Here is a 14,989-nt window from a genome sequence, read left to right on the forward strand (position 1 = left end):
TGAATGCAATCAAATGCTCCAAGCAAATCACTCCAAAATCTAGGTTAGATTCCCTGGACTTCTGTAGCAATGAATGAGCCGTTGTCCCAATACATTTGACCATATAGTTTATAGACCTTAAAAACAACAACCAGGAGCATCAGTTGTCCAAATTCACTATTAAGACTAGGCTAACACATTGTAATCTACCAAAAACAATGAGCCTAAATAAGAAAACGAAAACGATGACAGAGTTCACTACAAGTGCCTCAAATCCCAGTCTAAAACCTTGGTTCCCACATAGCCTATCCGACAGGGAATAACTTTCACACCTTCTCGCTCACAGGGACGGCTAAGCAGCTGTGCGCCGGTACAGAACGTGTAATTATCGGTATTCGTTCACATCGCCCCTATAAATCAGTCGCACCAGGCTTCAGAAAGTGAGAATGTACCTGCGTGATTAGTTCCAGAGGGACAGCGGACCTAGCAACAGTGCTCTTGCCACCTGGAACGATTCAATGCGCTAGTTAGCCAAATGTCACCTCAGACGGTGCGTTACCTACCCTGTTGAACGTATGCTTTCAGACATGTTTGGCTACGTTTGGCTTTGAGGGGCTTGGTTTTGTATTGTGTTTTAAACTGGACATGTATCATAGCTGATGTTAGCTTACGTTGCTAACAGTGGTCAAACTCTACTTCCAAACTATGTCTTAATGTTTGTTGACTCCTTATCATCCACCTGATCTTCTGAAATGCTGCAGTGGCAGCTTCTACTCTTTATCTCTTTCAGCCTCCATACTTGAGTTTTTACACTAGATGTTTGAACATATATTTGTGATTCTGACTGCATTTCTGTTAACTTGGTTAAAAACACTGTAATTTGTATGGACAGGTACCATTAGGGAACGATCAGTTTACCTCTACAGCTTTATCTTGGCATGGTTTGTAAGTAATATATTACTATAGATCTATAATACTGTCTGTATTATCTATACACTAGAGTTAAACGCTTCTGACAACATCAAGCATGCTGATGGTGATGGATGCCAAGATAATGGACTTTCTACAAAAAAAGATAAAAAGACAACAGTGTAAATTTGTGTAAATGACAAACAGTTTGAAAATATTTCACTATAAGTTGATTTTTGTCATATCCATTGGTTTCTACTGCCACAATCCACCCATATCCAAAAATGCTAAATGCTAGCAGCAACAATTCTTTATTCTTATCGCCATGTTTATGCTACTGATACTTCTACTGGGTAAAATCTTGCTCACCTACTTCTCATACTTAGATTTTTTTTGTTTGTTTTATTTGCAGTAATACTTCATATCTGTTGGTAAGATGAAAAAAAGAGAAGTAAATGAAAAAAAAAAAACACATTTCTCAGGTTTTGGGGTAATTTTCAGCCAGAACCGACCACTTGAACAGAAATCACATCTTACTTACCAGCTCCAAAGTCATAACTTAAAATTAAAAGGGGTACCTGGATACATTTGGATACTTATTGTTATGGTACAGAGTATTAGGAGCTTCTTTTTCTAATTATGTTTCTTCCTTATGTGTTCATGTGGGTGTTTGGCAGTTGTTCTCCCTGTTGGTGAAAAAGGGCTTCACCAATGGTCCGCCATTTGATGATAGGACAACTGCTTATTAGGCAGTTATTATTGTCTCTCTCCTTGTTTAAATAAAGTTCACAAACTGGACTATGGCCTGGCCTTGTTTCTCTGCTCCCAGTGATATTACAGGATGACAGAAATGTGCTGTAGATAAAATCATGCTAACATGTTGGCAGTTGGTATTGTGCCACATTTACTTTAAGAAAGCATTTTACATTGTGGCTTTAGCCCTATCCGGACGGGATTAGTTTTTCAGGGGGCGGCTGTAAAAAAAATATTTCACACTTCTACTCAGTGATAAAACTCTTGCATAAGGACTGCAATTGAAAAAACAGGAGGACCAGTGAGTTTTTTGGCTTTTTCGGTCACTTGACTTCGAGTTCAGTAGCTCCTCCATTTCCACTCACTGTTGTGTTTACGTAGATCTCTGGGAAACACGCGTTCAAGTGAAATTACGGTCCGTGGCAGTGGACAAATAGCTATTTTTTAAACGAGAGGAGATGAAACTCAGAGATTTGCATTCAGACAGGTAGATAATTCAGCCTGTAATTTCTTAGAGGACGTTTGCGAAAAACAAGTACATGGTCGTTCCGGACGGAAATAAAATCACAGAGGACTCTCATAAAAGAGAAAATCTCCCCGGGAACCCCTGAGAAGCCTTATTTCTCCAGCATCTTTTCAACAGAGTTCTTAGCAAGCTTTCTGATTACAAAACGTTATGGTTAAAAGTCTTAGCTCTCTCTCCTTCTCTCTCTCAATTCCTTGCTCTCTCGTATATCATCCAACCACCGACCCACTCATTTGTGGTTGAGTGGCTAAACTAATCCAATAATGTGGTTAACCGAAACCCATGTTTTGTTGAGTTGCTGCGAACCACATTTTTTTTCTTTCTTCTTTTTCTTTTCCTTAATAAGCTGTTGTATTAGTGGCTGGCTTATATAAACATTAAAAATTATCTGGCTTGGGTGATGGACTGCGCTGTCTGAAGGCTTTTCATTGAGGGTTGACACCAAGCCAAACATTGCCCTTGTTCTCCATCATCACATTTCTCCCAGGGTTCAGCAAACTGGCGCTGTTATTCGCATTTACTACAGTACAATGCCTGCTATCAATGCAGCATGAGGAGAGCATCGTTGGAGAGAGAGAAAGAGCAAAAGACAGTAAGAGAGAGAGAGAGAGAAAGCAAGAGAGTTGGCACTGTAGCTGCTGGTTATTCTTAGAGGAGGAGAGAGGAGTGACTGAATGTCTGAAACAGCGAGGAGTAGACTCAATTTAGTAAAGTATTATTTCCTCTAATGTTAGATGTGTAAAACACTCACACACCGAAGTCAGAAGCTATGGAAAGTGAGACACTCCAGAGCGAGAAGGGAAAGCGAATAGCAGGCTGAACTTTTTACGGTGTCGTTAACTGGCACAAAACTCTCAAAAGAAAAAAAAATACAGCTTATAAAATAATTGTGATGCTCTGCTCTATCCAACACACCCCAGTGCGAGAAACAGCAGCCAATCGAAAAGAGCAAACTTTCAACCAGACCCAGGAGAGAGTGCCAGTTCGTCTCTGGGTATACAGGCATAAAAACACCAAGACTCATTTAATGTAGCCAGTTATCCTGAGCTCCAGGTTTTTGGGACTTTTGGAAAAAAACAGCCCTTGACATGAACACAGGGAAGACATGAAACTTTACCCAGACAGGGAACCCTATACTCCAGTTTTGAGAGGCAACCTTACTAACCACCAAGTCTTTATACTGCAGTCCTGACTCGTTTTCCAAGCTGGATTTGTTGATAGGCCACTAATTTCATTAATATCTTTGACCCAAATACTACAGCCTGGTACTCTAGTTCAATTAACCTAGATCAAACTTTATGTAATAAGTTACTTGTGACTAAACTAAGTTAAGCTAACTCAAATTAACTTTTGGGTAATCAGTTACTTTTGACTAAACTTAGTTGATTTAACTCAAATTACACTTTGTTTAATCGGTTACTTTTGACTAAACTAAGTTGAGGTAACTTAAATCACACTTTGGGTAATAGATTACTTTTGAATAAACTAAGTTGAGTTAACTCAAACTAAATTTTGGGCAATAGGTTACTTTTGACTAAGCTAAGTTGTGTTAACTCAAATCAAACTTTGTGTAATCAGTTAATTTTGATGAAACTAAGTTGAGTTGACTCAAATACAGTTTTTGTTAATCAGTTACATAAAATAAGTTCAATAAACTCAAATACAATGTTGGGTAATCAGTTAACTTTGACTAAACTAAGTTAAGTTAACTCAAATTAAAATTTTGGGTAATCAGTTACTTTTGACTAAACTAAGTTGAGTTAACTCAAAGTTTGTGTAATCAGTTAATTTTGACTAAACTAAGTTGAATTAACTCAACTCAAACTTTGGGTAATCAGTTCCTTTTGATTAAACTAAGCTGAGTTAACTCAAATCACACTTTGGGTAATCAGTTACTTTTAACTAAACTAAGTTGAGTTACTTTTAAATAAACTAAGTTGAGTTGACTCAAATCAAACTTTGGTTAATTCGTTACTTTTGACTAAATTTAGTTGAGTTAACTTAAAAATCAAATTTTGATTAATTCGTTACTTTTGACTAAACTAAGTTGAATTAACTCAAAGCAAACGTTGTGTAATCAGTTACTTTTCACTAAAAGAAGTTGAGTTAACTCAAATTCTAGGAAATTAGTTCTGTATAGTAAGAAGGAAGTAGTGGAGATTGCATTGAATGTGGATGTAAATGTGTATGTTCTGCCTTTGAGCTGCTGGACTGTTTGCACGGACAGTTCTAGCCAGACACTGCCGTTCACAATCATTACCACTCACTGCGCTGTCGACTGTTGATAGTAATGTCTACTTTTTATGGCATTTCTATGACGGTACACACATTACAGTGAGGGGTTAGGAAATGTAAAATCTCTGCACGACTTTAGAAATGAAATGTCTCTTTCTTTCAGGCTTCACTTACAAGATAGCACCTCACGACCTACAGGTACAGGTACAATACAGGTGTGGGCTTTCCCAATCCATCTCTTGATGTAACGCTTGATGATCCTAAATCTTTTGTATACTGTTGTCTTATGACTGTTAAGTCATAACCTACCAAAACACAGTCTGTTAGCAATATTCTGTATAACGTATATTTAGGGTCTGATGTTTTGCGTTTAAGGGGAAGAAGTTGATGTAAGAAAGGAGGTTTTGCAGGAGGCGACTGCTGCTGCTCGCTACAGCTCATCCTGTTCCATCCAACTGGGAACGTTTCCCTCGACTCCAGCTCACTGTTCCCTAGAACGCTCCCTGATTTACTGTCTTGTAAACACATAGGAAGTAGCATTGAAAACGCTTTAACAAAGTCAATAAAAGCAGATACCGTTCCTGGTATCGGGGCTGCATGTGTCCCCCCACCCTGAACGCACACACACTCTTACACACACACTCATACACACACACACACTTACACACAGGCAGCGCCACCCTGGCCTGCTCTCCTCTGTTCCCTCTCTCTCGTGGCTTTGGGTTCGGGGCAGGTTGGGGTGATTGCTTTAGCAGGTCTACCTGCAAGTTTGCTTTAAGTCTTTTTTCTTTTTCATCTGGGTGCAGAAAAGTGGCCCCTGGTGTCCAAACAGCTGTGTAGACCAAGCAGAGAGAGAACCGCAGCGCAGAAAAGAGAAGAAGGGTCGAGAAGAAAGAGTGGAAATTCAGTGGACCTCAGGGACTTTATCCTTTTCTACTTGTTCCTTTACTCTCCCTCTTTCTTTCTAACATTTTTCCTCTGTTCTTTCTGTTTCCTTGACCTTCTCTCATTCCCTCATGGTCTTGTTCTGTCCCTTCCTTATCTTTGTATTCCCTCTCTGTCTCACTATCTATCCTCTTTATATTTTCTCTTTAAAGCTGTCTTTCATTCTCTTCAATACAATATAGCTCTGGAAAAAAATAAGAGACCACTTCAGTTTCTGAATCAGTTTCTCTGATTTTGCTATTTATAGGTATATATTTGAGTAAAATGAACATTGCTGTTTTATCCTATAAACTAAAGACAACATATCTCCTTTATTCCAAATAAAAATATTGTCATTTAGAGCATTTATTTGCAGAAAATAAGAAATGGCTCATTTTCAAAAACAAAAAAAGATGCAGAGCTTTCAAACCTCAAATAATGCAAAGAGTTCAGAAATCATTTTTGGTGGAATAACCCTGTTTTTTGATCACAGTTATCATGCATCTTGGCATGTTCTCCTCCACCAGTCTTACACACTGCTTTTGGATAACTTTATGCCTTTACTCCTGGTGCAAAAATTCAAGTAGTTCAGTTTGGTTTGATGGCTTGTGATCATCCATCTTCTTCTTGATTATATTCCAGATATTTTCAATTTGGTAAAATTAAAGAAACTCATCATTTTTAAGTGGTCTCATATTTTCTTTCCAAAGCTATAGCCTATACTGGACTTTGCAATCCCTCACCTTTTATCTCATTTGCTTCTCCCACTTTGTATTTTATTTTAATGGCTCTAATTTTTTTTACTCTATAGAAGACCATTTCCTTCCTCCAGTAAGTCATGATAATGAGAAATGATGAGATAAGTCGTTATTGTGAGATACAAAGTCAAAGTTATGAGATACTAATTCATTACTATGACTATGAGAAGTCTTTCCAAAATACTGACTGATTCTGTCTTAATATATCAATATAATAGCATGGCATCTTATTATTATGACTTATTATATCATACTTATGACTTACTGTGTCATAATACTGACTTACTATCTCATATTAATGGCACAATATCACATAATTATGAATTAGTATCTCATAATTGTGACTTACTATCTCATGGTAATTACATACTGGATCATCCCAACATTCTTGAATTCTCCTTTCTGCTCTTTTTTATATCATCTTTTTTTGCTCTTATTCTTTCTTCATTTCTTTAATCCACTTTTTATTTTTCTTGTTCTCTCTCCTTTCATCTATTTTTTTATTTTCTAACTTTTCTGACTCTTATTCGTGTTTATTATTTTATTCTCTTGCTTTATTTCATTTCCTATCATTAATCATCTATGTCAATTCATCTGATTCTCAACCTCTTTTTCTCTTTTTGTCCTTTTACTCTTGTTCTTTTTTAATTTTCATGCTTGCTATCTTTTATTCTCTGTCACTTGCTTTGTTGTTTTCTCTCATTATTTTATTCAATCTCTTATTCTTTCCTTTTCTCTTTCTATTCTCACTTACTTTTTCCTTTTTGTGTTCTCTCATGTTCTATCTTATTTTCTCTCCTTATTTATGCATTTGTTTGCTTGCTTTTTCTATCTTATTCTTTCTTGCATCTTTGTTATTCTTTCATCATGTCCTTGTTATCTTATACCTTTCCTGTCAACTAACCAACTGTCACAATCTATTTGCATACTGGGTGTGTCCAACAGTTTCTGACAGACACTCACCATCAGTGTGTAGTGATTCCCCCTGGGAAATAAATCACCTTAGAAATAAATCAACTTCCCCTTTAGTTGTAATAACTTGATGTTTTAAGTTATGCTAACTCAAGTTTTTATTACCCATTACTTTAAAAAACTGAGCAAACTGGCTGCCTTAAAAAAGTTAAGTAAACTCATCCAAGAACTTATCAGGTCTTACAGTGTAACAAAAATAAAAAAGTTAAATCAACTTCACTTTTAGTTTAGTAACTTGTTGTTCTAAGTTATGCTAACTTAAGTTTTCATTACCCATTACTTAACTTTTTTAAGGCAACCGGTTTCCTACATTTTTTAAAGTTAATTCAACTTATCTGGGCTTACAGTGCACTAATGCGTTTGTCGTCCTCTATTTCTGTATATACTGTATATATTTCTCTCTTTTTTTCTCTCTCTCTCTTTTTTGTCTTTTTCAGTCTCCATCTCTCTCCTCTTTCTCTCTCTGTCCACCACTGATCACTGTTTTCCTTCACTACTTTTACAGATATCACCTTCAACCAAGCCAAAGCCTCCCACCATGTCCTTCTCTCTCTCTCTCTCTCTCTCTCTCCCTCTCTCCCTCCATCAGCTTCTGCAGTTCAGAGAGTGAAATAAGGGTTTAAGAAATGAACTGTTTTTTTCGTGCATCACGGATGAGGAGAGCTCATGTACGATCACGTTTCTGGTTCCTTCTTTCGAATCTTTTTCCTTTCCGAAAAAAAAATGAGGTTCCAGCAATTGGAAAGAGAAAGTGGTGGGATTCCCATTTGCCTGAGCTGTGGGCGGCCGAAGTGGACCGTATAGGAATGGTTTCGGGTGCTGGGCCGGCTAAACTGTTGTCCATCCACGGCGTGGTGGGGGGTGGGGGGCGGGTGGATGGCTGTTTGAAATCTTCATAAGCTGAGCATGGGGGTGGTATGGAATTCGCTCTGGAGCAGGTCACTGCTACCTTGTCACTGCCTGCTATATCATCTTTCCTCCTCTGAGGAAAGAAGCTCAGCGAAGGCAGAAGATGAAACAGGCAGCTCTTGAGTCTCATATTTTGAGCTTCAAATGCCAACATTTTTTTTTGCGTGCGGTTGTTTCGCCGCTGAGAGACAGATATTGATTGACATGTAACCTGAAATCTTCTACTCGAGACAAAGCTGAGGAGTTTTACCTTCATGCTCTGTGAAGTGCGATCCAAAATGTGTGCAGACACCTAAAAACTCAAAAACAAAAGTTCCTACAAAAGTTGGTTCTTGGCCTTGATGGACACTTCGAGGAAAATCGTTTATTTGCTGTGGAAAGAGTCTCTTAAACTTTTTAAAGGGGCTTAACAGCAAATCAACCATCATTTGAAAGCTTCTTTTGGGAACGACCTTTGTGTGAAAGACCAAAACTGCCAAAATTAAAAATAAATATATAAATAAATCAGGAAATGAATAAATACATCATTAAATAATTGGGAAATGAATGAATGCAGAAATAGTTATGTAAATAAAAAACAAATAAATCAAAATAAAAATTAAAACAGTGTTTATAGAGAAACCCATAAATTACAAATTATTAAGATTTTTTTATAATAATTATAATTATTCTTTACCGTTTTAATCACCATATTACTTTTACTGAGTGATTTACTTTTTATTTAGTTCATTTTAGTTTTGGTCCTCCATACCTTTGCCATTTTTAATACCATTTTTAATGTTGTATTGTGGAAAGATCCACTTTTGGAAACTATTTGAAATGCAACTTACTAAAGTAGAACTTGCTAATGCATGTAAATGCAATGAAACATGTAAAAAGAAGTGCTGAAAACTCGATATATAGCACACCGGTCAATTAGAGCATGTTGGTGTGTCTTTGATATTGTGTGGGAAATACACCCTTGCTCAGCTCGAAATGTGCAACAGGCATGTACTTATTCTCACAATTAATCATGGGTGTGTTTTGGACGTAATATGAAAGAATAAACCAATCAGTGTGTCGTTTGCCATTCCCTTTAAGAGGCAAGTGCGCTCTGACTTTGGCGCATTTGTATCTTAAAAATGCAGCATTTTGTGCGTCTCAGCTGAGGACACTGCCCTGCACGTTTACCCTGTAAAGTTACGCCACAGCTCATTTAAGGGAGCAGCAATGTTAATGTATTCTTTATTCTGTTTATTGTTCAGTTAAAAGTCAGGTTTGTGCTCTGCATTTGTTAAACGAGCGGGGGGTGTACAAGCGCATCTGTGTTTTCCGCCACCAAAATAGCTTCCAGACCACCACACCCGTCAATGTAGATTTTTTCCTAATTTCTGATGCTATTTTAACAGTGCGGGCACAAGGCATGAAAACAGACTGTTGATGGGGTGTAAGATAGCTAAGAGCATCACGACACACCTTGCGCAGGGTGTTCGATAAGGCCCTGGGTCTTACCACTCTTTTTGGGCAGTGTACCTCTTGGTGAGAGCTCCATGACTGGTGGATGTACATCAGTGATACATATTTGAATTGCTACAGATGGGAGTCAGATGCTTGCAGTAAAAGCTGAATGAGGCAAAAGAATAAAAATGAGCCCAGAAGCCAGGAAAACAGAAATAAACAGAGCAGAAAGTGCTGTTCTAAAACGTAGTCAAAGAGAAAATTATAGTTTATACATGGAAAATACAAAGATATGCAGGGGCAATACTTCACCACAAGTATTACAGATTATAAAACCTGTGACCTGTGATGGATGTATGCTGGGGATTGTAGTTCAAGAAAGGAGATTGTCCATTGATGGGGCAGTCAGGTTCAAGTTCATCCAGCCTTGGAGTGCTGTGGAGTGACCCATTTCCCCAATTGCTGGTGTGATATTCTAGGGAGCTATTGGATACCACAGTCAGTTACCCCTAGTAGTAAAACGAGGGACACTAAAAGCTTCCAAATGCCATTTTTCAGCAAGGTAATGCTTATCCACACACAGAAAGTGCTTTTTAGGGATGTCTTCACCAGAATGCCAACATTTTTTGGGCTCCTTGGTCACCAGATTTATCACCAATCAAGCATGTATGGACCAGAAGGGATACCAGCTTCAGCAACCAACAAACGTTATGCAGGATCTACAGACCCAGCTGCAACACCTGTTGACAACTGTGCCTCAAGATGCCACAAATGTGCCTGTATGCCTCCACGCCCAACTGTATATCATCTTGTTTTCACAATTGTTACTTGATCCCTACAGTTACAGCATGCACATTTGTACTGCATATTTACTGTATCTTTTTTTTTTGTTGAGAAAATTTTGTTTTTGGAAGAGGCTGATGCGATATTTACCAGAGCGCAGACTGTTTCACCGTTTCAGCTCATCTACATTCGAATTTAAAAACATAAAAAATGATAACGCTCATTTTATTGTACTGGCTTGCGTGAGGATCAAACTATCTCATAAACCCATCTCAAATATGAAACGCAGATCAAGAGGAGCTATGAAATATGTTTTCAGACTCACGGGCCCTTCCTGAAAAGTTACAACACAGATCAAGAGATGAGACAGAGGGAGGGAGAACAGTGTGTGTGTGTGTGTGTGTGTGTGTGCGCAAAACAAAGTGAGAAAGCAGAAAGGGAGTCGGCTGGGCAGAGTTTCAGAGGAAAGTCATCGCTGAGAGGAGGGGAAGAGAGAGAGAGAGAGAGAGAGAGATTGCGGTGTTGAGAGTGGTACTGTTTGCTTAGTCCCCATCAAAGCCAGGCCTAATTATTTTACCATGCACAGGTTCAGCTAGTGCTGAGTGCTGCGGCTTCTGCCTCCGCGGCCTCAACCCCACACCGGCCTAAAACCACTCAACCTCAGATTCCTCAAAAGAGTATTATTTAAAGAAATAGTTCTGAAAGAATAAAAAATACACTATTTTCACTTTAACCCTTTAAAATGCCTTGTCCCATTTACAGGCTACAAGTGTAGATGATACTAAACCCTTTTTCTCTGCAGTAAAATAGGTTTTTCACAGTCTGAAAATGTTGAGGGCTTTGAAATCTCCTACAGGACACTTGGAGACCCTGTCTGTTCACTCTCTTCTCCACTTAATAATTCCAGATCAGTAACAGGAATCAAACCAAATTCTGCATGTTTGAAAACAGATGTAAAACTAGACAAACATAACAAAACGAAAGGTTTGGAGAAAATGAAATGTTTGATTTGTGTTCTGGAAATAAATACAATTTAAAATGAAGTTTAGAAAAGAGCCAATTTTATGATTGTTAGTCATTATATTTTTAAAGTTACAGATTTATTTTCTATCTCTATTACAATTACAATTACAATTTGTAGTAACGTTTATAATCAAACATGAAAAGTAATGAATTAAGTAATGATTTAGGTGTATAATATCAGGCAGAAATTTGACAAAAATGCGGACCTGTTAAGGGAATTTTAACCTAAATGTACAAAATCAGCCATACACAGATTCGCTACTCTAAAGTTTTGCACTGAAGCTACAAGCTTAAAGTAGCTAACAAGTAATGGAAGTACACTACCAGTCAAAAGTTTGTCTCATTCATTGGTTTCATTATTTTTATTTATTTATTTTCCTGCATTGTAAATGAATACTGAAGAAATGAATTATGCTCGGACGCTTCAGCTCGGACACTGTCGGACACATATGGAGCGTGACCTCATGGATTTCGGCGCCTCGATTAGCTAGCTAGCGACCGGCTATCCCTGGGTGCATCGGCCTCGGCGCAGCTGTAAAAGTCACAGTAAAAAAATCAGCCATTGCATCATGGAAACAGGACTCCTCTCGTCCATGGCCGACCTGGGGAACCAATTAGCCCTGCGGCACGCGGGCGGGTGTGTGTGTGCATCTGTGTGTGCATGTGTGCGGGTGAGAGGTTAAATGGGACCCTGACTTTTGCCGTGACCCTCGCCTGGGAGGAAGGCTGCCACGAGGCTGTTACGGGACCACCAACTTTATACAAAGACCCCCTCCGAACCCAACCTCCACCCTGGGTCCATTCATCATCTCGGTCCACTGTGAAAAAATGAGGCGTGGAACTGAGTCAGTAATGTGAAGGGTTCAGTAATTTATACATAACTGTCAGTATCATTGATATATTGATATATAATATATGGACAAAAGTAATTGGGGCACCTGTTTATGTATTGTTATTTTATTATTAAGAATAAGTTTATCCTGCTTTTGTTGGAGTAACTGTCGCTACTGTCTATTGAAGACAGTTCTTCCACTGTTCAAAAAATAATTCTAGGGGTCTTTACACTTGTCAGGTAGAGAGCAGGGAGGAGACGTGGAGAGTGGACGCACTTGCAAGTATTTAATGTAACTTGTATAATAAGCAAAAAAGAAACAAAAACTGATACAAAAGAAACATTAAAGAGAATGTTAAATAACACGGGACCTGACTGACGGTAGACGTACAAGAACGGACAGCGGAAAACAGGTACAAGGGGAAGATTTATACAAATGGACAAGCACAGGAAACAGGAAACACCTGGGACCTAACAAGGGGGCGGGGCTACAAACAAACAGGTGAGCAAAAGGGGCGGAGACACAGGACAGACACAGTGCATGTGCAGAGGGTAAATTAACAAAGGGACAGACCAGAGAGATGTTTATTTTAATTCTTAAAACAACGGCAAGTGGTCCAGCAGTCTAAAGCGCTGCCACTATAAGCAGGAGGTCGTAGGTTCGAACCCCAGCACATGCAGCTTTGCCATCAAGCTGCCGGCGCTCAGAGGGAGCACAATTGGCCCTGCTCCCTCCAGGTGGGTAGATGGCGCTCTCTCCTCACATCACTACTAGGGTGATGTCTGCAGCACAGGGCGTCTGTGAGCTGATGTATCGGAACTGAGCAGCTGTGCTTTCCTCCAAGTGCGCTGTGATGCTACTCGGCAATGCTGCATCAACAGCAGCTCGAAAAGAAGTGGTGGCTGACTTCACATGTATCGGAGGAAGCATGTGCTAGTCTTCACCCTCCTGGTGTGTTGGGGCATTACTAGTGATAGGGGGAGTCCTAGTGAGCAGGTTGGGTTAATTGGCTGAGCTAAATTAAGGGGAAAAATATATATATAAATAAATCATGAAAAAAAAAACAATGCTATGGAATTAATCAGACTGCTGGCTATCAATTAAATGAGAGATAATTTTAGAACATCCAGTCAATATGCTTATTATAATGATATGTAATAATCACAATAATTATTAATAACTAATAATGTATGTTTTTCCGGTTCTGTTAGGAATGTTCTGTAATTTTCTCTCAGCTGTATTAGAACGTGATAGGTTGGTGAATTCCAGCAGTAGTGCTGTCCCTCTTCAAATGTCCATCATCCTCATAATCTGTTCTCACACACTTATACACATACACACACAGCATCGCTCAACAGGCTCAGTTTGGGACTGTCGATGTGTTAATCACTAAAGAATGTGTGTGTACACAAGAACGTAGGTGCTCACACACACACACACACACACACACACTGTGATGTTAAGGTGGTCTTCACTCTCTCTATTCTTGTCTTACACCCCAAAAAAGATGGTTCTGTAAAATGCTTCTATAATGATAGTGGAACCTATTTGGAGTCAGAAAGAACCATTTTAAAATGGTTCTATATAAAAGCATGAATACATTTAGTATCTGGCCTATGATACAAAATTATATCAAAACAGATTTAATAAACCAATTTTAAATTTAAAATGTACACATTCATTCTGTTTACATATTTAAGTATATAAGTATTGGTATATTCTGTGAGAATAATGTGGTGCTTAAATACTGTAATAAACACTCATTGTCTCAGGCATATACAGCTTTGAAAAAAAGAGACCACTTAACAAAATTATGAGTTACTTGATTTTATCAAATTGAAAACCTCTGGAATATATAATCAAGAGGAAGGTGGATGATTCAAACCAAGCTTGAATTCTTTGCACCAGGAGTAAAGGCATAAAGTTATCCAAAAGCAGTGTGTAAGACTGGTGGAGGAGAACATGCCAAGATGCATGAAAACTGTGATTAAAAACCAGGGTTATTCCACCAAATATTGATTTCTGAACTGGGGCACTTCAGGGGGCCGATCAGGATTCAGCTGGGGCCACAATGTCCCTGTGCCCCACCTGTTAGAACTACCAGTGGTATTATGAATGAGATACCTGGACTGCTGCGGACTGGAACTGTATCATCTTTAGCGATTAAATTCAGATTGTGTTTGGGATCTGGGTTTGGGGTCAGGTTATAATAGAGTAAGAGGATTTGTGGTGATTTGAACTGTGGAGTGGCACATTGCCCAAAGCCTCTCAACTGGTGTTTTCAGCAGGATAATGCTCACCCACACACTGCAAACCCAGTTTCCCAGTATTTCTGACAATATCTGACCAGTTTTAAGAACCACCATTCCTCAAAATTACACATAACAACATGTTCTGAGTAGATCCTAAGCGAACAAGTGCCTGAAACAGTGTCTGATAGTAAACTTCATGGCTGTTCTCTTGTCTTGGCTGGAGTTTCCTGTGCTTGAGATTTGGAGCAGAGATTTCTGGAGGCGCTGGAAGCTCGGAGCAGGTATTCCAAACACGCTCCTCTCGGCCGTACAGTGCAGATAGCAGGGGGCCGGAATTCTGTGGCATGCTGCTGGAGTGTTGAAAGCACCTGACTGGTATATGCCAGCGCGCTCTCTCTCTCTCTCTCTCTCTTTCTAGCTCTGACTCTCTCTCTCTCTCTCTTTTTCTCTTGGACTTTGTTTTTTGGGGGGTGAAAAGGGGGCACTATGTGTGTGTGTGTGTTTCTGACAAGAGGGATGATGCATTTGATATGGGACTTAATGTACACTCGACAGAATCTGTCAGTTGTCAGCTGACTGTGCATGTGCACGTGTGAGTGTGTGTTCCAAGCATGACTTTGGAGGCTTTATCAATATGAAAAGCCTATTAAAGCCTATTAAAGCCTGATGTTTTAGTACAGAATGTGATGCCAATCA

Source organism: Astyanax mexicanus, chromosome 21 (assembly GCF_023375975.1).
Source record: "Astyanax mexicanus isolate ESR-SI-001 chromosome 21, AstMex3_surface, whole genome shotgun sequence".
Classification (NCBI taxonomy): Eukaryota; Metazoa; Chordata; class Actinopteri; order Characiformes; family Acestrorhamphidae; genus Astyanax; species Astyanax mexicanus.